The 20,866-nt window shown below is 46.7% G+C and overlaps 1 long non-coding RNA gene across 1 annotated transcript; it reads left to right on the top strand.

Moving 5' to 3' along the window:
- Window positions 1–2,249: 2,249 nt before the first annotated feature.
- On the top strand, window positions 2,250–20,790 carry LOC119394010 (uncharacterized). The gene is made up of 5 exons (XR_005184037.2): window positions 2,250–2,426; window positions 2,486–2,564; window positions 6,822–6,919; window positions 19,041–19,117; window positions 20,480–20,790. It is a non-coding gene; the product is annotated as an uncharacterized LOC119394010 (long non-coding RNA).
- The last annotated feature ends 76 nt before the right edge of the window (window positions 20,791–20,866 follow it).

The following is a 20,866-nucleotide window of genomic DNA, read 5'->3' as shown; positions in this document are numbered from 1 at the left end:
GAACGCGGCCGAAGCAGAGACCAAACGAGCCGGCTCATTTCCGTCGCTCGGAGGGTGCATGCGATAACATCACCCCGCTCGGAAGGCCTGCCGTCGAAGCACACAGGAAACGCCCCACCCGTCTTTAATGACCATGAAAAAAGACGCCAGGTGGGGGAGGGGGGGGGGGTGTCGCGCGAGCAGCCACTTAGAACTTTGAATCTAAGGGCGCGGTCGCGATCGCTGGCGCGCGCGCTATCTCGAAAGCCATCACAGCGGGCGGGTCGTATACCCTTCTACGTGCTGCGCTCTCAACGCAAAGTGACTATGCGGAAAGCATCTCTCCCTGGAGCGGCCGTATTCTCTTACACCAGCGTTTTGTAGTTGCGCGAGATCGGATACAAAACAGTTAGCTGCCAGCCTCACTTCGTGTAACACTACAATTTGTTGCTCTCGCATTCATTGCTTTGCCCTTGCGGTGGAACTGTGACTTCTTTTTCGGGAGCCCGACCCCCACTTCAGATCAAGGAGGGGCACGTTACACGAACTCCTTGATCTGAAGTGGGGGTTGGGCAGGCAGATGTGATCGAGTGGCATCTTGAGCTCTGTATGCCATGGCAAAAAAAAAAATTGGGGGGGGGGGGGGGGGGCACGGGCCCGGTGTGCGCTCCCCCCCCCCCCTGGCTACGCCCCTGGAGGAGAGGAACTTGAGCAACAGCGGTGCCTGGTAAACGTCTGTGGCTCCACGAACGACACCTCAGATTCCTGCGTTAGTTTATTGGACACAGAGCAAGCTATACACAAGAAGAGCATGCTTCCTGCCCTGCAGTAGTTTATTGAGCACATAACAAACCATACATATACGAATAGCATGCTTCCCTCAGGGTTGCAGCGAGCACTGTCTGCGGAACTAAGTTTCATTGGCGCAGCCAGAAAGGGGGGTGGGGGTTCAAACCTTTCCACTCCCCACCCTCCGAGTTTGATTTTTTTTTTTTTTGCATGTTGCATGTGCATGTATACACGCACGCAAACTAATAACCCACGAACGTAACCTCACCCCCACCCTCGAAATAAACATTTGGCTACGCCCCTGTATGGAAGGTTCGACACTCCTAACCACCGCAGTAAGTTAAAGGCATTGCGCTGCTGAGGTTGTGGGTTCGATCCCGACCGCAGTGACCATATATTTCGGATGAAATTCTGGTGAAGTGCAGCAAGTCGCAGCTTTAGCAAACAAAAGCCTTTTATGTCCGTGTGTTGCGCGCTTTCCGCTCGCGCAGCTTTTAGCCACGTGGCTGTCCTCACGAAGCATTTAAGGCTTTCGCCTTAGTAAACAAAGAAAAAGAAACCGTCGTGAATGCGTTGAAATTTGGCCTTTTTAATATTCCAACACCGCCAGCTGTGCTTTAGTTCTTGTTCCTTTTGGTCTATTTGGTTTTTTCAGTAACGCTTGAAAAAGTGGCATGTGGCTGCTTTTTTTTTTCTTTTTTGAAAAAGAAAATAAAAAAAAGAAACGCGTCTTGGTTTTAGAACGAAGTTGGTTTATTCGTTCAATCGACGCGCCTCGCATTTCGAGATACTTCAACCTTTTTGTTCTCAAAGTAAATATTGTCACGTGGTCGTGACGTCAACGAAGACAACAGCCGGCGTGTTCCAGATGAAACTCTTTATTTGGCCGAACTTGTGGCCGGGAAAAGAAAACTCAAACTACAGCAATACACGCTGTACACTGATATCGGCGAACTGGGCGTCGGTCGTCGATAAAAACTGACAGGCGGTGAAGCGCGCCGGCATTTATACATGTGCCGTCGAATATTGCAGCCTTATCGCTGGTTGTCACGCAAGCGCTAAAGTAAGCTCGAGTGTTCGCGTCTTGCGCGCAATCTTTAACAAAACGATCTACAATAATCGCGAAGCTTCTCGAACAATGAGACGCGGTTTGCGCTGAGCGTTGCTGACAGTCTTTGTGGGCGAAAACCGAATACAGCAAAAGTGATAAGAAACGCACGTGGCAATATACTATGCTAACTTTGCGTAAATCAAAAAATAAAAAGAAAGAAGCAGCACATGTAATGTATATTTATCTAGGTAAGCTTATTACGCTGCAGTTTAATGAGAAACCTTTTGCCAGAAAGCGGTGCGCTCCAAAACAGCAAAATATTGCTTAGGTGTTTCGCGATTGTAGCGCCCTACAGCGGCAGTTCGATGCCACGGCGAGCACTGTGCCAGTGCGCCAGCCACTCTGGCTCACTGTATTTTTACTGCCATCATGCTTCCCTCTCGTCTCGCGATTTCGTTTTGTCGAAGCTTTCGTCCTTCGCTCCATCACACGCACTCGCGTTCCAGCGTCGCCAGCGTGCCGTCCTTGCCGGTTCATTCGGCCGTCGCCGTTTGGTTCGCGCCCCGCTCGAAGTTGCTGCAGTCGTTTGAGCGACCGGACGTTAGCGGTAGGCGTCTTCGGTTTCCTATTTGCACCTCGGGAACTTATCAGCTCTCTCTACTTCAGGTTTCCTCCGGAGAGGTTGCAGTTGCTGATCGGCGAGGATGGCTGGTACGACGCCAGTGACGGTGGCCGTTGAGTACTGGTAAGGTTTGCGACGTCCTGAACCACAAATATGAGGTTGTCTAGCCCAGAGAAAGAAGGAATGCTATTTGCTCATTTAAAATATTTTGCATCTTTGTGATGCGTGGTCGAGCGCGCAGTTCTCGCATCAACTTGCGTTAGTGTGTGTTCTACCTGTGTCCTGAAAAAGAAAAAAAGCTTGGAATTTGCGAAACGGTCGCATCTTGAAACGTACTGCATTTACGTGTTAGTTTTCGACCTTGGTATCAGAGGCCATGCGTAGCGCCGGCACTTTGCGTCGTAGTTCCTCGTACCCTCCCTCACCTTTCGTTCCATACCTCGCGTTTTCCTTCATGCAACCTAAGTGATCATAGTTGTTCGACGTATTGACACCGAACTTGCCAATGGTACATTCTTGTACTGTGAAGCTGTAGCTTTGTTTAAAATGCATGTGTATTGGACGTAATCACAGAAATAACGCAATAAACCTTCAGTGCGGAGGCTGCGGTCAAGATATTTAGCGAAACTGGTTGCAAAACTCGGGCAAAAATTGTATGCACCGTTATATCGTGGAATATAACGAGGGACGTATTTTTGCCGTGGCATATCTGGCCTGCATAGGAATGATTTGGTTACTTGTTGTTCATTGTCTGATGTTAGTGCTGTCTATGGGGTAACTGAACCATTACTTGAGGAAAAACTGGTATGGCGCAAAGAAGACGAGGACGAAGTGAAGACACGAACTGACAGACACGCCATACCAGTTTTTCCTCAAGTAATGAACCAACTAGCTCAGCAACAAGCCCTGTTAACTGAACCAGCTTGACACAGTGATTTCATTATAGCTGCTACACAGGCTGCCAATGGAAAGACGAGTGATTGAAAGGTGAAGGTTTTGCTCACGACCTACTGTACTCCTGACCTGCCCAGATGTCCCCTCTCCAGCGGCCACGTTCTAGTTCATACCTCCTGCCGCTAGGGATGTAACCTACGAGCGTTGTGGCGCTAGTCAGCACCTGTTTGCTGACGTTATCTTTAACGCTCGTGGTGATGTTCCGCCAGCGCAGAGCACTCATATCGTGTAATTATTATGCATAAATGCAAAATACTTAGAAATAAAATACGGAAAGTGATTTAGAATGTTTTGTTCGCACTTAAAAGGACGCAGCCATTCTACACTATGCAAGTCTACGGCTTCTCACGTTAGTCAACCAGTGTACAGTAAACACTTAACCGCACTGTATAGCTTACTTGACCATTCGTCTATTTTGGCAGTAACAGTCACATAATGCCGGCATTTCGTCTCGGAATACAGGCAGCGCCAGTCCAAACGGTCGCAGAGTAGCAGACGAACAGGTTATAGGTAGCACCACCTACGGCGAGCGGTTGAACGAGAGCGGGGACGCGTGCTCCCATAGGACCCCAACTATCTGGGCAGGTCAGGAGTACAGTAGGTCGTGGTTTTGCTTACCTTTGCTCATGTTTGCATATGACAACCCTGTTGCTCTTCTTTGGAGTGTTTACTTAAACAGAAAGTGCGTGCTGGAATTGATTCACCAGTTTTCACAGCTCTCATCCTCATTTATTTTGTATCGCTCTATCTTTCTTCGTGCACAAGACATGCTCATTGCAGTCACAGTGCACGGTTTTTGCAAGTGTAATCGATTTTTAGTATTTAAGGTTCATCATGTGGTTGATAAAGCATTTTCACAGCTGCTGAAAGTAGCAGTCGAGCTTTAGATTGTTATACCTTCTGTCTTACTTTACGTTCACCGAAATGCAAGTACTACGTTATCTTTGCGCATACCTTCATTGTGATGTGGTCACAACGGCAGGCGTTTAGTTCAGCAGTACATTAAGCCAACTTTGTTACATTGATCACATCCTTGTATGTCTTATCGAAAATAAGCACACACAGTCCCTCTGTAGTACTTGAGCTTCCATACTATTCATGGCACAAAGCCATCATTAAACCTGACGTTCATGCAGTGAACCTCTTCCTGCATATCATTAAATCAAGGTGATGCATGTTTCGCACGTAACAAATAACTGACTCATGAGATAACCCTGGGTACCCTTGAAACATCGCAGCTGATCTTGTGTGTGTGTGTGTGTGTGTGTGTGTGTGTGTGTGTGTGTGTGTGTGTGTGTGTGTGTAAAAACTCAATTCAATATTTTTAAATTCTAATTTTAATAATAATTGCTGGGGTTTTACAAACCACAATATGATTATGAGGGATGCTGTAGTGGAGTGTTCCGGAAATTTTGACCATGTGGTGTTCTTTAACATGCACCTAAATCTAAGTGCGCGGGCCTCTAGCATTTCGCATCCATCGAAATGCAATCGCCATGGCCGTGAAATGCTAATTTTGCTGCCGAAATGAGCAACATTAGTATAGGTACGAGAGACTTGTATGCCTTTCTTGCATGTCTTCATGTGGGCAAAATACCCTGAAAAGAAATTTGTGGCAGCATAGACGCTAAGGAATTGCCTTCATAAACGTTACGCTTGCAGGTTTGTTCAGAATAAACTCCAAGCAGTTCACTGACCCAGAAGGCAGCCTTCTGTGCAAACCCAAATGCATGAATAAAACAATTTTCAGTGCGCACATTTTTCATTGTTTCATAACAATGGAGAACACATTTTTTTTTCATTTGGCTCATTTCCTCATTGCTCTTAGACAGCTGTGTTATATTTTGTGGCAGTTCTTGCATTTATGGATATATACTATAGTACACACATGAACATGCATTTAATTTTATGGAGACCTGCCCCTGAAGTTTTTCTACGTGAATAGCAGTCAAATATTTAACGGCTACTGTATTAACAGCGGAGCTATTTAAGCCGGCCGCAAAAACTTTGGTGTCTGAAGAAAACCACATGTGGGTATGTGCCATAGGAATTGGGCAAGGCTCACTATTTAGTACAGCAGGTGCAAGTGTTAAACAAAAACTCTGCTCAGCAAAGTGGAACACGAGAAAGAGAAAAATAGAAATAAAGGGAATAAAGACGTAAAATGATAGAAACACGAACAAAGACTTAGAAAGAGAGAGAAAGAAACACACGAAAAAGAGATGGAGAAAACAGAGAGCAAGACCGAAAAAAGAGAGAGAGAAGTAGAAACAGGGAAAGAGATAGAAAGAAACATACACGAGAAAGAAAAAGAGAAATAAAGATAGAAAAAACAAGTGCAAGAAACGAGGAGTAAGAAAACTAAAAGATAAACAAGAAAGCCCACCCAGCTCCACGCTTCCTTCAGGCTTGGCACCGCTACTGCAAAGTTGCCATAATTTTTGCTCATCGCAAAATTTTCTCACTTGCATTGCTGTACCATACTTATTAAGGTGCTATGAAATTGCAGCATGGTTTTATTTTCTCAGATTAACTGTTTTACATTGTTGCTAAATGGGATTAGTCAACGAACTAAATTTCTTTGTTGTAGGTCAAGTGTGTGAATTTTTCCATTCATTGCACGCTCACACAAACATATATAAATATATATGTACCTTCATATGTATCAGTATTATGTTCTGCTTATAACATAAAAATGTTTTAAGGGTCATTTTGGAACAAAGCTTGAGTTATTCTCAACTTGCATTTGCTATAATAAAAAAAAAGATCAATTATGCTGCTGTTTGACAAAATTAAAGGAAAGGCATAGCTTTTAACTCTCTCTTATTCTTTTTAAATAAAGGTCCTGTTTCAGAAATAACCAGTCATGTCTACTGTAGTCCTACCTTTTCTCATGAATCTTCTATTAACAGAATTTCTGCAGAATCCATGAAAGACGCACAGTGCTGCACTCTTTATAAAAGATGGTCGTTTAATTTCTAGCTCATTATGAAGGGTTGCAGCATGGAAATTGGTGGTCATATGTGTATGTTACATGTTGTCCATGCCATTGACGGCATTGGACCACTCTGTTATGCAAAATAATGTGGAAGTTACCTTGAAAGGTAATATATCAATGTGTATGTCTCTCCTATTAGGGGATGACACAGTCCATTCATATTCATACAAAGGAACACAACTTTTGCACTTTGAAAATCAAGCTCAATCACTTTCAGTGCATCAGACCATCTGCTGAATTAAGAGCCTATCAATTCTGGGAATGTTTTGCCAGTGAACTACAACCCTCCTTTTACTCCATATGTGGCACCTTTTTTCAGAAATTGGCACATTCTTCATCGCCTTGTATTTAGCATGACTTTTAACGAGTACATGATTGGTTCTGGCGTATGCTGTTCTGTTCGTAACACCCTTTCTTCTGTCTTTCAGTGGTGGATGAGGGTACGCCCCTCGCTTCGAAGAACTGAAGCGGCAGATCCTCGGCCAGGTACCAAAGGCCACTGTGACTGGCACAGTGGGACGCAGATGTGAGTGCATTTTGTCAGCCATTATGGCGGCGAAGCAGACTTGGTTCACATGCAGCAGGCCTGTTTATAAGCGCATACAAAAAGTTTCCTGCAAAGATTACTAGAGGGTGATTCCACGTAAGATCGAACAATCGATGGCTGGTCGACCTCTCAAATTTATTTCGAAATTTTATATATTATTGCCTGATGAGTGGAAAGAAGAGATCCGCAATTTGTTTTGCCGCCAAAAATTTTTTCGAAGCACAGGAAATCAATAATGACGAAGAGGTGGACTAGAGCGCTCATCCGCTCTGCTGTTTTGGCCAACTTTCGTTATGAATTGCACAAAATATATTAAAGTTAGGTAGCTGAAATTTCTTTAACTAAATATATGCATGTTTTTGCTTCTGCTCAGGTATTTTTAGTTTTGATGTGTAGTGTAGATGTTTTTATAAAAAACCTCAAAATTGGCCCAGGAGACGTTATTTTCTTTACTTTGAAGGTCTTTATCTCGAAAAATCCTTGTAGCAGAGCGACAAAAATTGCGCATTACCTTCTTCGCATGCTTATCTACCAAACTACCGAATTTTATATTTATATAACTTTTCAGTAAAGAGATATGATCGGGCTAAGTTAAAGAAAACGCCGGACAATGAAAACTTCTGACGACAATAAAAAAAACCCCATTTTTCATATTTCTTAAACTTTGTCCACTTATTGTCCTCCACATCAGCTTTCATAATCATTGAAAACATGTTGCATAATGTCGTTGCACTAACAGTTACGGCCCCTCCAGTGAGACCCTTGGGCAAGGATTGGCGATTCTGACTTCTTGCCCAGCAAGTGTATAAAATGCAGGCAGGATTGAATTGCTTTTTTATTAAAAGGCCAGCAGGTACCGAAAAAGGTGTCGCCGGCACTGAAGACGTTAATTTTGAAATTATTTGGTCACTGCAGCGGCACGAGCGCGGGGCTCCCGAGCAGGCGCGCGTTGTAAGAGACGGCGCAGTGAGAGCTCGTTCTCGCGTCCTCAGACCGATTGAGTTCGAAACAGCAACACCTCTCGGGTGAATTGAACGCACGTACACCGGTAGTCTCAGTGATCTGGTTAATGACGTCGATTTCTTTTTCAGGGGGCATAAGAATGTCATCGTTAAACTGTGCGTTCCGTGAAGATCTTTCATTGCAGTGGTAGCAAAAGCACGCGTAGCACAAGTATAGTCCGTCTCACTGGCAGTCACTGATCTTTCGGGCGTTAAACGTTTCTTCAAAGCGTGTATGCCTAGGTCGGTAACTCTACGAAATTTTGGCTTCTTTGCAATAATTAAAGGAGTACTGACACGATTTTGAGACATCGCAAAAGGGACATTTTTTGCTTCGTTGGTGTGCAGTGTCAACGCTGTCCACACACTGGAGTCGGAGAACACGTATAAAATATTTTAATTTGACTTTGAAGTTTTCGTCGCTGAGCATTTGCAAGCCAGGCACACTGCAAGGACATTATCCCGACAAGTCAAGACAGTTCCTCCGAGTTCGCGAGTTCTGCGTCCTGCATGCAGCCTAAATCGTAGAAATCACTGTCAGGGTCACTGGACGACAACTCACTCATCGTTGTCTATTGCACCACGAGCAGATGACGGACTTCCCGCTAGTACGTCGCGAATTTCTGTATCTCCGTGACGTCACACTGCTATGAAACGACACTGAGAAGCCACCCCCTCGATAGCGAAACCGAAAGTGTCTTTTTAAGGTGGCGCTAATTAAACTATATAGGATGCATTCCCAGGCACCACAATAGTCGTTTTACGTTTCTCGACACCAGTATTTTTATTTACAGCAACAATCCGAAATTTTTTTAAATTCGTGTCAGTACTCCTTTAAGCTTCTTGTGCTTTGAAAAGTAGTCTCCACAATAGACTCATTCAGAGCTATACTTTCTCGTCATGAGACGCACAGGAGGAGCAAAGCACAAGAACTATCCGCGCCGAATGAAGTGTGAACAGCGCACCGAACGCGCGGCCAGTTCACGCCGTCTGCTGCCGACATCTAATATTCGCACTTTCCAGCACCTATAGGTGGCGCGGAGAACGTTTCAATATGGCGGAACGAGAGGTGATGGAAGCGACACGAAAGCGTGCACGTCTCGAGAACCAGGCGGCTTACGAGCCTCTGGTATCTCTAAGCGCGATCCTTGACCTTCCCAAGGAAACACACGAGATGTGTTGTCGAAGGAGAGGCGGCGTTTAACGCTGGCCATATAATAAGTTGTGGAGTACGCGAGACGACAAGCGCGGCAGTCCAGGTGGAGTCCCTCTGCCTGCACACAAGTGCCATAAGAGGCCCGTCGCATAGAATAAATGTTCAAGTCTGCAACGCAACCGGTGCCGTAAATGTCAGTATTTCTTATTACGTTTTGTAATCTATTTATGACGTACGAGAATTGACACCAACCAGCGGTAGCGCTCGTGTGTACGTCCCCCCTTTTTGCGCTGCCTAAAATGTAGTGTGTGCATTCACGGCCAGATACATGGTTCCCCGGGCCGGTTTAGCTGTGAAATGATTGCTCAAGAGTGACACGGAAACAATTATCTAGTGGCGATTCAGCAGATATGAGCACGATGATGAGGTATGCCAATACCCAGCTTCCCGCACGATTGGCGTTTTCACGTGCCGTGGGCTGGTGGGAAGACACTGTCACTTCTTCATTCTAGTGTTATAAATGTAGCATTATGTTGTTTAAAGCTTCCCGGATTCATTATGCATGTGGCAGCTGTCGCATTTTACCCCGCGAAAATTACCACAGTTTTAATGTCGTTTGCATGCTTAGCATTGAGTTGTTTATTTTCAGGGAGAATGCACATGCAAGGCCGGTCTCTCTGCTCAATGCAAACGTGTGTTTGCCACACTGGTATATTTGAACAGGTTAAAAACCTTTAACGACACGAGTTTATCATATTTTGTTGGTTGTCTTCTGCAATGTGCACCAAGCGAATAACAGTGAATGTGTGCGATATGCCGTACTAAAAGCTTCAATGTAAAAACAAACATAGAGGCATCACTGCAACAAAAGTAAATGAAATTGCATCTGGCGTTTGTTGTTGCACTCCCAATGATGACTTTTAATAACATGTTTCTACTTAACAGTCACATATTAGTTGTCTTGTTGAAGTACACACGACCATTTGCTAACTTCTTTCCCAATGCGGAGCTTGATTGTCCACAACTTCCGTCGTTTTTTCTCTTTTGGAAAGCGGTGCAAGCTCACTTTTCCAAATTTTGCACGATTTGTGCATTGTGGCACACTGCCCATGCGATTGCTCTTCGCTCTTAGCCCGTTTTTCTCCATGGCGCGCTACTACGACGCTCCGACAGCCACACAAACATGCACACAAACGGGGCGAGTGGGAAACCCACCACCGTCTCCTGCCTTCCGAAAAAATCCGCGCGGTGGCGCTAGCTCATCTGGAAAGTGCGAATAGACAAGCGCATCCAGTTACCGATAGTTTTGCTTTTCTTTCCTTTGACAATCCATATTTTGCTTTGCCACTGGAGCGCCACGTTTATGCTTTCCACTGATCGCAACTGGCGCAGCGCAGTTTCTGTGGCAGCAGCGTGCGTGAAGCGAGCGCTCGTAGCTCCCTTATAGAGTTCTCATCTTGCTTCCATCTCTGCCTTGTTATCAGCGCCTAGCTGCGATGCGAACAGAGGGCGGATAGAATAGCGAAGCTCCAGTGTACGTGCGTTCAAGTCACCGGAGAGGCGTTGCTGTTTCGAACTCAGTCGGTCTGAGGACGCGAAAACGAGCTCTCACTGCGCCGTCTCTTACAACGAGCATCTCGGGTGCGCGCGCGCCTGCTCGGTAGCCCCGCGCTCATGGCCACTGCAGTGACCAAATAATTTCAACATTAACGTCTTCAGTGCCGGCGAGACCTTTTTCGGTACCTGCTGGCCTTTTAATAAAAAAGCAATTCAATCCACCCTGCATTTTATACACTTGCTGGGCAAGAAGTCGGACTTGCCAATCCTTGCCCAAGGGTCTCATTGAGGGGGTCGTAACTATTAGTGCAACGACATTATGCAACATGTTTTCAATGATTATGAAAGCTGATGTGGAGGACAATAAGTGGACAAAGTTTAAGAAATATGAAAAATGGGGTTTTTTTTAATTGTTGTCAGAAGTTTTCATTGTCCAGCGTTTTCTTTAACTTAGCCCGATCATATCTCTTTACTGAAAAGTTATATAAATATAAAATTCGGCAGTTTGGTAGATAAGCATGCGAAGAACGTAATGCGCAATTTTTGTCGCTCTGCTACAAGGATTTTTCGAGATAAAGACCTTCAAAGTAAAGAGAATAACGTCTCCTGGGCCAATTTTGAGGTTTTTATAAAAACATCCACACTACACATCAAAACTAAAAATACCTGAGCAGGAGCAAAAACATGCATATATTTAGTTAAAGAAATCTCAACTACCTACCTTTAATATATTTTGTGCAATGCATAACGAAAGTTGGCCAAAACAGCAGAGTGGATGAGCGCTCTACTCCACCTCTTCGTCATTATTGATTTCCTGTGCTTCGAAAAAATTTTTGGCGGCAAAACAAATTGCGGATCTCTTATTTCCACTCATCAGGCAATAATATATAAAATTTTGAAATAAATTTGTGAGGTCGACCAGCCATCGATTGTTCGATCTTACGTGGAATCACCCTAGAGGAAACTATGTAGCTACGACCATTCGGTTACCATGTGGATCGAAGGCATCAGTCATGGGAGGGAGTGGGTGGAGCGGGCTTGCCTCCCCCTCCCTTTCATTTGTGTTGTGAATGCTGTTAAAGTGAAGGCTACTACAACGATTTTGCCTTTACAATGAAGGAATTTACTGATATCCCCAGGTTCAGTTGCTTTACAACAAACACACGTAGCAACATCACTACTGTGCTGCGGATTGCTAGGAAAGAGGAGTGCCGAGCAGAATGGTTCGGGCTTCACAGACTGCTAAAGTTAGTTCCCAACTGTTGTTCGAAAAGAAGACAGGCCATTTGCTTTGGGCGCCGTCTTTCGCAACACGGCAGTGGGTGTGACAGTTGACAAGTACAGCGCAGATTGTGATTGTGACGGTCTGTTTAAGAGTTGATAACAGATTACATAGTCGAAACCAGTGAGGACGGGACGCAAGGTAAGTTAACGAAGGAACAGTGATAGAGTCGCCAGGCAAGCATATAAATTTTGACAAAGGAGGTGGTGATATGCAGTGTGACACTGTGCAGCTGTACCTTGTGCTGCTCCCAGCTTTCGCTGTGGAACTTGCCAGGAACCTTGATTGCAAGAGAACTGCAGCATTTGAGACGTTTTCAGAAGATGATCAGTGACTCCTCAGTTGAAGTAACTTTTAGATGTAGGCTGACCGCCCTTTTCGCAATTCACAGGACGGTCCCGCATTCAGGGTCATTGTCCCACATCTCGCACGAAATATGAAAATCTTCAAAAATTTCCCACATTTCACACTTTAAGTTCAGCTGCATCTGGCCACCCTGCTTGAGGGTGTGTTAGTTGCAAGCATTCCACGCTTCTGAAACAGTCGAACTAGCCGCGCGGCTCAAGGCAATAACGAATGCTTGTGGAGCCAATTCAATGTTTTCCCAGTGCAAAGAACACGTACGACATAAAAACGACACACACAGTGCCTTGTAGCGGCACACAGCACTGTGTGTGTTGCTTTTTGTCGTCCGCGTTTCTCAACAACAACATCGAATCGTGCTGCACCAACTAATAGCCCAACACTCAACATTCTGGTGCCAGTTGCCCACACCCTGTCCCACCGTTCCCTCCGATGTGGGTGGCAGGCCTCTGTACCTGTTGAACACGCATGCCAGCTGTGGCTTCATCCCTTGCACGCCGTTAAGCTGCAGCTGTTTTGTGGGTGACTATTTTTTTAGTTGCCGTATTATTATGTTGATATTGATACGGGGTTGTTTTGGTATATACAATGTATATTTACAAAGAAGAATTGGTAGACGAGTCAAGCTGGCTGACCAGCACACTCGCGCGCCAGTCGGGCTGTCCAGCACTTCGTCTTCCTTCACTTCATCTCCGTAACAGGACCCCCGGGCGTTGTAGCGCCGTCTCGGCGCAAGTCCGGCGATGAAGTGCGAGAGAAGTAGGGCTTCATCCGCGAAACATGCACAATGTCAACAGGTGGCGGACTTGACGAATTGAAGTGCAACGGCGCAAGCTCGTAATTCACGTCGCTAACTTGACGCAGAACTTGGTAAGGTCCTGAGTAGCGGGACAGGAGTTTCTCGGAGAGCCCTACACGGCGACATGGTGACCAAAGGAGCACCCAATCACCTTGGGCAAACTTCATATGACGATGACGTTGGTCATAGCGGGCTTTTTGAATATCCTGCGACGTGGTGAGACGAGATCGGGCGACTTGACGAGCCATGTGAGCCCGGTCAATGGCGTCGTGAGCGTACATTGTAGTACATGGCGCGGAAGGCAAGACTGTGTCAAACGGCAATACGGGGTGGCGACCATACAAAAGATAAAAAGGGGAAAATCCCGTGGTGTCATGTCGAGAGGAATTATACGCAAAAGTCACATAGGCCAACGTGGCGTCCCAGTCACGATGATCTTGAGAGACGTACATCGAAAGCATCTCCGTGAGTGTGCGGTTAAGACGTTCAGTAAGACCATTAGTTTGCGGGTGGTAGGCAGTAGACAGCTTGTGTTCTGTGGCGCAAGATCGAAGGAGGTCGTCGACAACTCTGGACAAGAAAGAGCGGCCGCGGTCCGTCAGGAGCTGGCGGGGTGCACCATGGAGGAGGATGACGTCGTGAAGAAGAAAATCCGCGACGTCAGTGGCGCAACTAGTCGGCATGGCCTTCGTGATGGCGTAACGTGTCGCATAATCTGTAGCGACGGCGATCCACTTATTTCCCAGAGTCGTCGTCGGAAAAGGGCCAAGCAGGTCAAGGCCGACGCGATAGAATGGTTCAGAGGGAACTTCAATTGGTTGGAGAAATCCAGCAGGCGGCAGAGGAGGCCTTTTCCGGCGTTGGCATAGGTTGCAAGTAGCAACATAACGACGCACAGAGCGGTATAGTCCAGGCCAGAAGAACCGACGTCGCACGCGGTCGTATGTGCGCGTAACTCCGAGACGTCCCACCGTCGGTGCGTCGTGAAGTTGTTCAAGGATGACAGGCCGTAGATGGCGAGGAACGACAAGCAGGAGCTCAGGGCCTTCAATGCTGACGTTGCGGCGGTAGAGGATGCCGTCATACAGCACGAACATACGGAATGTGGCGTTGGTGCTGCCAGACTGGACGGCGTCGATGATAGCGCACAATGACTCATCCCGACGTTGTTCGGTGCGCATATCGCTCACGTCAGTAAAAGCCATTATGCAGCTGTCCGGATCATGTGCAGCGGGGTCAGGAGGATCCACCGGATGACGTGAAAGACAGTCTGCATCCTTGTGCAAACGTCCAGACTTGTACGTGACTGTAAACGAAAATTCCTGGAGCCGCAAAGCCCAGCGACCAAGACGTCCGGTCGGGTCCTTCAGAGAAGTGAGCCAGCAGAGAGCGTGGTGGTCCGTAACGACGGTAAACATGCGGCCGAATAAGTATGGGCGGAACTTGGCGACAGCCCAGACTAAAGCCAAGCACTCTCTGTCGGTGATGGAATAATTTCTCTCGGGAGCAGAGAGCAGGCGACTGGCGTACGCTATCACGCACTGTCTACCGCGCTGCCGTTGAGCGAGAACTGCGCCGATACCGTGCCCGCTTGCGTCGGTTCGGACTTCTGTTGGAGCAGATGGATCAAAGTGGGCAAGTATGGGAGGAGTAGTCGAAGCCGATGAGAGCTGTGAACGCTTGAGCCTGCTCAGGGCCCCATGAGAATGTGGTATCCTTCTTCAGCAGATCTGTTAGTGGCCTAGCAACATCGGCGAAGTTGTTCACGAAACGGCGAAAGTAAGAGCAGAGGCCGATGAAGCTCCGCACGTCAGAAGTAGAGCGAGGCACAGGAAAGCTGCGAACGGCGCGAATCTTTTCAGGATCTGGTTGCACGCCGTCAGCGTTCACAAGATGGCCCAGTACGGTAATCTGACGGCGGCCAAACTGACATTTCTTGGAATTCAGTTGAAGCCCGGCCGTTCTGAAGACTGCGAGAATTGCGGCGAGACGCGTGAGGTGGCTGTCGAAGGTGGAAGAAAAGACAATCACATCGTCAAGGTAACAAAGACAAGTAGACCACTTGTAACCGCGCAGTAGAGAGTCCATCATCCGTTCGAATGTCGCAGGGGCATTGCATAGGCCGAAGGGCATGACCTTAAACTGGTATAGGCCATCAGGTGTTATGAAGGCAGTCTTCTCGCGGTCCATTGCATCGACAGAAATCTGCCAGTAGCCGGACCGAAGATCAATAGACGAGAAGTATGTAGCTCCGTGCAGACAGTCCAACGCGTCATTGATGCGTGGTAGCGGGTATACGTCTTTTCGTGTGATCTTGTTCAAGTGGCGATAGTCAACGCAGAAGCGCCAGCTACCATCTTTTTTCTTTACAAGGACGACAGGGGAGGCCCAAGGACTGTCGGAAGGTTCGATGACACCTTTGCTGAGCATTTTTTCGACTTCCGTTTGGATCACTCTGCGCTCAGTGTGGGAGACACGATAGGGGCGCCGACGAATAGGACTCGCATCACCGGTGTTTATACGGTGCTGAACGACGGATGTTTGGCCTAGAGGTCTGTCGTCAAGATCAAAAATGTCACTGTACGACGCGAGAAGGCGACGGATGTCATTGGCCTGTGCAGGGTTGAGGTCTGGTGCAATCATCTTCGAGAAATCATCCGGGAAGGAAGATGAGCTGTTAGTCGCAGTACGCGTAAGTAAATCAGTCTCGGTGCTGAGAGTTGCAATTTCAAATTCGTCAGCATCAGAAATGTTGGCCAAGAACATGCCACGGGGAAGTACTTGAGGGCACAAGCTGAAGTTTAGAAGTGGTAGCGAAGTACGGTTGGCGGTGACAGTCACGAGTGTATGTGGAACGGCGACGTTCCGGCTCAAAAGAACGTCAACGAGGGGATAGAGGACGTATTCACCGTCGGGAACCTGTGGCTCTGCGGTCAAAACGACGTAGGTGACTGCCTGAGGTGATAGACGCACATCTTGAAGAGAGCACAGTCGCGGTGGTGTAGTGTTAGGAGCAGCGACGATCTGAGGCAGTTCTAGCTGAAGGACGCCGGTAGCGCAATCGATGAGAGCAGAATGATCCGATAAAAAGTCCAGTCCAAGGATAACGTCATAAGGGCAGCGGTCAATCACGGCGAAGATGAATGAAGTAGGTTGGTCGACTATACTTAAGCGGGCAGTGCACAGACCAAGAACCAACGGCGTGCCGCCATCGGCCACACGGAGCACCTGCGTAGCTGCTGGTGTGAGTACTTTCTTTAAACGTTTGCGTAGGCTTGAACTCATTACCGATATGTTCGCTCCAGTGTCGACAAGTGCTTGGACAGGTACGCCGTCTACTTTAACGTCAATGACACTTCGTCTAGTGGGTAAAGAGAGAGGATTTGCTGCCGTAGTCGTCAATGCAGCACCACCTCCGGGGGCTGCACTTCTTAGTTTTCCGACATGGTGCGGCCGAAAGCCACGGGGGACGATAGACGTCGTGGCTGTGGCGAACGGGACGATGGGCGACGTGTATGCGGCGAACGAGATTGGTGTCCACGTGGCGAAGGCGAGCGGCTGTACCAAGTGTTCCTAGCGGCATTGTCAGCGGCGTTGGTCTCGGGAGCGGGAGAAAAATGGTGAGCATTACCGTCAAAACGGGTCATATTGGTCGTTGCACGAGGTACCGAGGACCATGTGTTGCGGCAGTAACGAGCAATATGTCCAACGCGGTGGCAGGTGAAACATATTGGGCGGTCATCTGCAGTTCGCCACTCAGCCGGGTTGCGAGAACGTGCAGAGAATCGTCGGTTTGAGAAGGACATAGCAGAAGGACGTTCGCTGACTCTGGGCGTGGCAACAAAACACACGGAATGCACTCCGATATTTTCCAGCTCCTGACGAACGATGGCTTGAACGAGAGGAACGGTAACAGGGGCATCGGTGCTGCGTGAATAGAATGGGGAGGGCGCCATCGCTTCCAGTTCACGACGAACAATTCGTGTAAGGTCTTCCGGCGGCGAAGAATGTTGTGGTGTCGACTGGTCTTCACACGTCGACGTGGCAGCGGTGTTTGGAAGTCTGGCGAACGGTTGGAGAATGCGGCGGCTTTTTGCTTGTTCGAACTGACGACACTCCTTGATGATCGAATCCACGGTAGAGCAGCCCTTGCACATCAGGAGGTTGAATGCGTCGTCGGCGATCCCCTTCAGCACATGCCCGACCTTCTCGCCTTCCGTCATGTCATTGTCGGCCTTTCGGCAGAGAGCCAGCACGTCCTGAATATAGGAGAGGTATGATTCCGTGGAAGATTGGGCACGGCAGGCCAATTCCTTTTTGGCGGCGATCTTGCGGCCGGCGGGTTTACCAAAGACCTCTCGCAACTTTTCTTTGCATCGGTCCCAGCTAGTAAGTTCTTCTTCGTTGTTTTCGAACCACACCTTTGCGGTGCCCCTCAAGTAAAACAACACATTGGCCAGCTGAAGTGTGGGGGTCCCATCTGTTCGGTACACTCACGCGTTCAAACATGGCCAACCAGTCTTCAACGTCGACGCCATCGGTCCCACAGAACGTACCGGGATCCTTAGGTGGTACGAAAACAAGTGGTGGGGACGGCGACGTTGATGGAGACAGCGACGTTGATGCGGAAGCCTCAGCGTTAGCCATGGTTGGGAGGGCGATGCGACGTCCGCTGCGGAGCTCCGTTGCCTGCTGCAGTACCCCGCACGTCCACCAATATGATACGGGGTTGTTTTGGTATATACAATGTATATTTACAAAGAAGAATTGGTAGACGAGTCAAGCTGGCTGACCAGCACACTCGCGCGCCAGTCGGGCTGTCCAGCACTTCGTCTTCCTTCACTTCATCTCCGTAACAATATTAATCACTTTGTTTCATGTTGGAACATTTTACAGTGGTGTATAAAATAGTTTTTATACAGATATGTATTTGAACTTCAACTTGTATCAATTACTCTATTTCCCTATTTCAGGGATGACAAAATATTCCAATAGAAAATTTCTCACCAGAAGTTTTAAAATAAATTATTGTAGTTAATTTCTGATCGTGCTGTGTCAATACCCTTCTCAGTCAGCATGTTTCGCATTTGGTAATAGGAAGGTGGTCACCCTCATTGAATGCATATATCTTAAAGGGGCCATGACACGGTCGCCCAAAGATCTCTGGTTTTCAGCGAAAACTAGAAGTAGAGGGTTAATTATGCCTATACAGATTTCAAAAGTGGGCTGTAAAACAATACTTCAGTGCAAAACAAGCCCTAGAAGTCGCCGGCTGGAAACCCCGCCCACCGCCGGTGACGGCCATTTTGCAATGGCGCGTGTGACGTCGTGTGCAGCACGGAACAGAACCGTCGTCTTCTACAAAAGTTTCAGCCGCTGCAAATCGTTCAATTTCAGTGTCAAGCTGAAGAAAACCAAAATATCTCGATATCACGTGCAGCTGACCAGGGAACGATATTGTTCGCCGCAGTGCAGACGCTTGCACAGCTAGCTGCTTGTTACGTCACAGCTCGCGAGTGCACCAGTGTTGCCTGACTCTCGGGCCGCTTGCATGTTTATAAAAATATTCAATTTTAAATTAGGTGCTCGACCAAATGCGCTAAAATTTCGCCAGCTTATTTGTGAATGCCCAAGGATAAATCCACATAACACAGATTATGATCGAAAATTGGGTGTCATGGCCCCTTTAAATGTTTTCTTATGCTAAGTGTGCCCAGCCTTCTGCGTTGCAAGTAACTCGGTGCTCACTCTTACGATGAAGTGACCTGTGTAACAACAAATTTTATAAATCCCAGCATTTTTATTTCTAAGCTGTCTGACTCTAAAGATAACCTCTGTCCAAACTTGGCTGCATCTTTATAATGGCAGTTGTGCTGTTATTTTTTTTTTTAGCTGGTGTACGGCATCCGTGTTCTCACGTTGAGCTGATTTCTCTTTTGCAGTGTCCTTTGAAGTTGTAATCAATGGTGTCGTGGTGTTCTCAAAGCTTGAGAAGGGTGCCTTTCCAGTCTTTGGAGAGGTAAGTTTTTCCCACTTGCATAGCTGGGGAAGCTCTCTTTTAGCACTTCTCTCAGCCATTGTTTCCCATGCAAATATTCTCTATAATTAAACTTGACTTGACTGCTGTTATTTCCAGCTGCTCATCTAATGACCTCGGATTAAGGTTATGCTTCAATGTTACATGCTCAGTAGAAGTAGTAGTGTGGCCCAGTGTTCATTGCAGATGCAACTTTTGAGAAAAATACCCTGTACAGGTTTTTATCGCTCCTGCTTTTCCACTTAACATTACGCTGCTGTCATTGGTTCACTTTCTGTTTCAGTGCTTGAGAAGCATTTTTGCACAGGGCATGCATTTCTGTTTGGTGTATATTAAGTAATCCTATGTGTTCAGAATTGTCCGCCACTCTGAGGGCTCTACAGGCACAGTGCCTGTAGAGCACTGTGATGCCTATTCTCTAATAATATCATTACTTTACTAATAGCTACACTTTGCATGAGATCGGCTTACCCATGTTAAGTCTTTTAGGCCGCATCATGACTATGCCTTGAATTCTGTGATGCAAGAAGGCGACATTGCACTCACACACAGTGCCAAAATTATTTCGTTGAACTCTCTAGGAATTTAGAATTGCTGGTGTATAATGCTGTTTTCTTGGCCATCTAAATTTCAAACAAGAAAAATTTTTGACAACTTCAAGAACATACAGGATGCGAACAGTTTGCAGGAATCGCTGCACTTTTTGTCACTGTATATTACTTTTTCTCATCACAGCTTTTAGTTAATTTTTGCAGTACTGCACAGTAGCTAGCCAGACTTCTACAGAGTGAAACAATGGAATAATTTAAGCTGATGAATTATACTCTGAAAAGTTTAGTGTCGTTAATTTCACCGCCATAGGTTTATTAGTAGATGAGAAAACCAGAGTCAAACATTTCACAATTAAATTTCCTGCTGACATCTCCGATGGTGAAGTCACTGACTTCAAAGTGTTCTTTGTATTTTGGCCACGGTGGCTCAAGGAAATTTTCTGAAACTTGGTATTTTAAGTCTGTGGCTCCCTCAGAAAACAGTGTTCTTTCCTCATTTTTATCGATCAGAAACTACCTAAGCTCTAGCAGACACCGTCAAAATCTATGACGTCACGGCAACTGGTACGGGAACTTGGACGTGGCGCTACCACTCGCAATTTCTTTTTGCATATTTTCTTGCTTACCAAGCATCTTCTCACAGCAAGCATGGTGTTTTTGGCATCGTGAGAGATTAACTTGCTAATAGTGCGAGAAAATGTTTTTCTCTTTAGTGTCTCGTCAATTTTTTGGTTTTAGTTCCCCAATCGTAGCTTGCTCGCTCGGTAATTCCAGCCAACCCTTAACTTTTCAGGTCGTCCAAAAAGTACTCGAAGCCAGCAATGGCAAAGAGGTGAAGCCTTGCGAGGGGGTTGGCAGCAGATGCACCATATTATAGCACGACACATCGTTGGACATTTGCTCTGCTGGATGACCGTGCAGTTTACTTTCCTGGACAATAGCCAAAGGCTCTGGAAATACGCACAAATGATGGCTTGGCCCCAAACCTTGAAAAGGGTCTTGCCTGAAGAACCAGCGTCTTCCTACCTGGTGCTACTTGCTCTGTGGAAAGCCAATCATGTATGGACTATGCAGAAGTAAATGAATTGTTGTTGTTTTCATTTTGTGTTTTCTTCCTGGCAGTTTATAAATTAATGAAATAAAGCAGGTTAGTTGGGACTTGCTTGACGATACATAGTAC

The sequence above is a fragment of the Rhipicephalus sanguineus genome, chromosome 5 (genome assembly GCF_013339695.2).
Source record: "Rhipicephalus sanguineus isolate Rsan-2018 chromosome 5, BIME_Rsan_1.4, whole genome shotgun sequence".
Lineage (NCBI taxonomy): Eukaryota > Metazoa > Arthropoda > Arachnida > Ixodida > Ixodidae > Rhipicephalus > Rhipicephalus sanguineus.
This window is presented reverse-complemented; position numbering and strand designations above follow the sequence as displayed.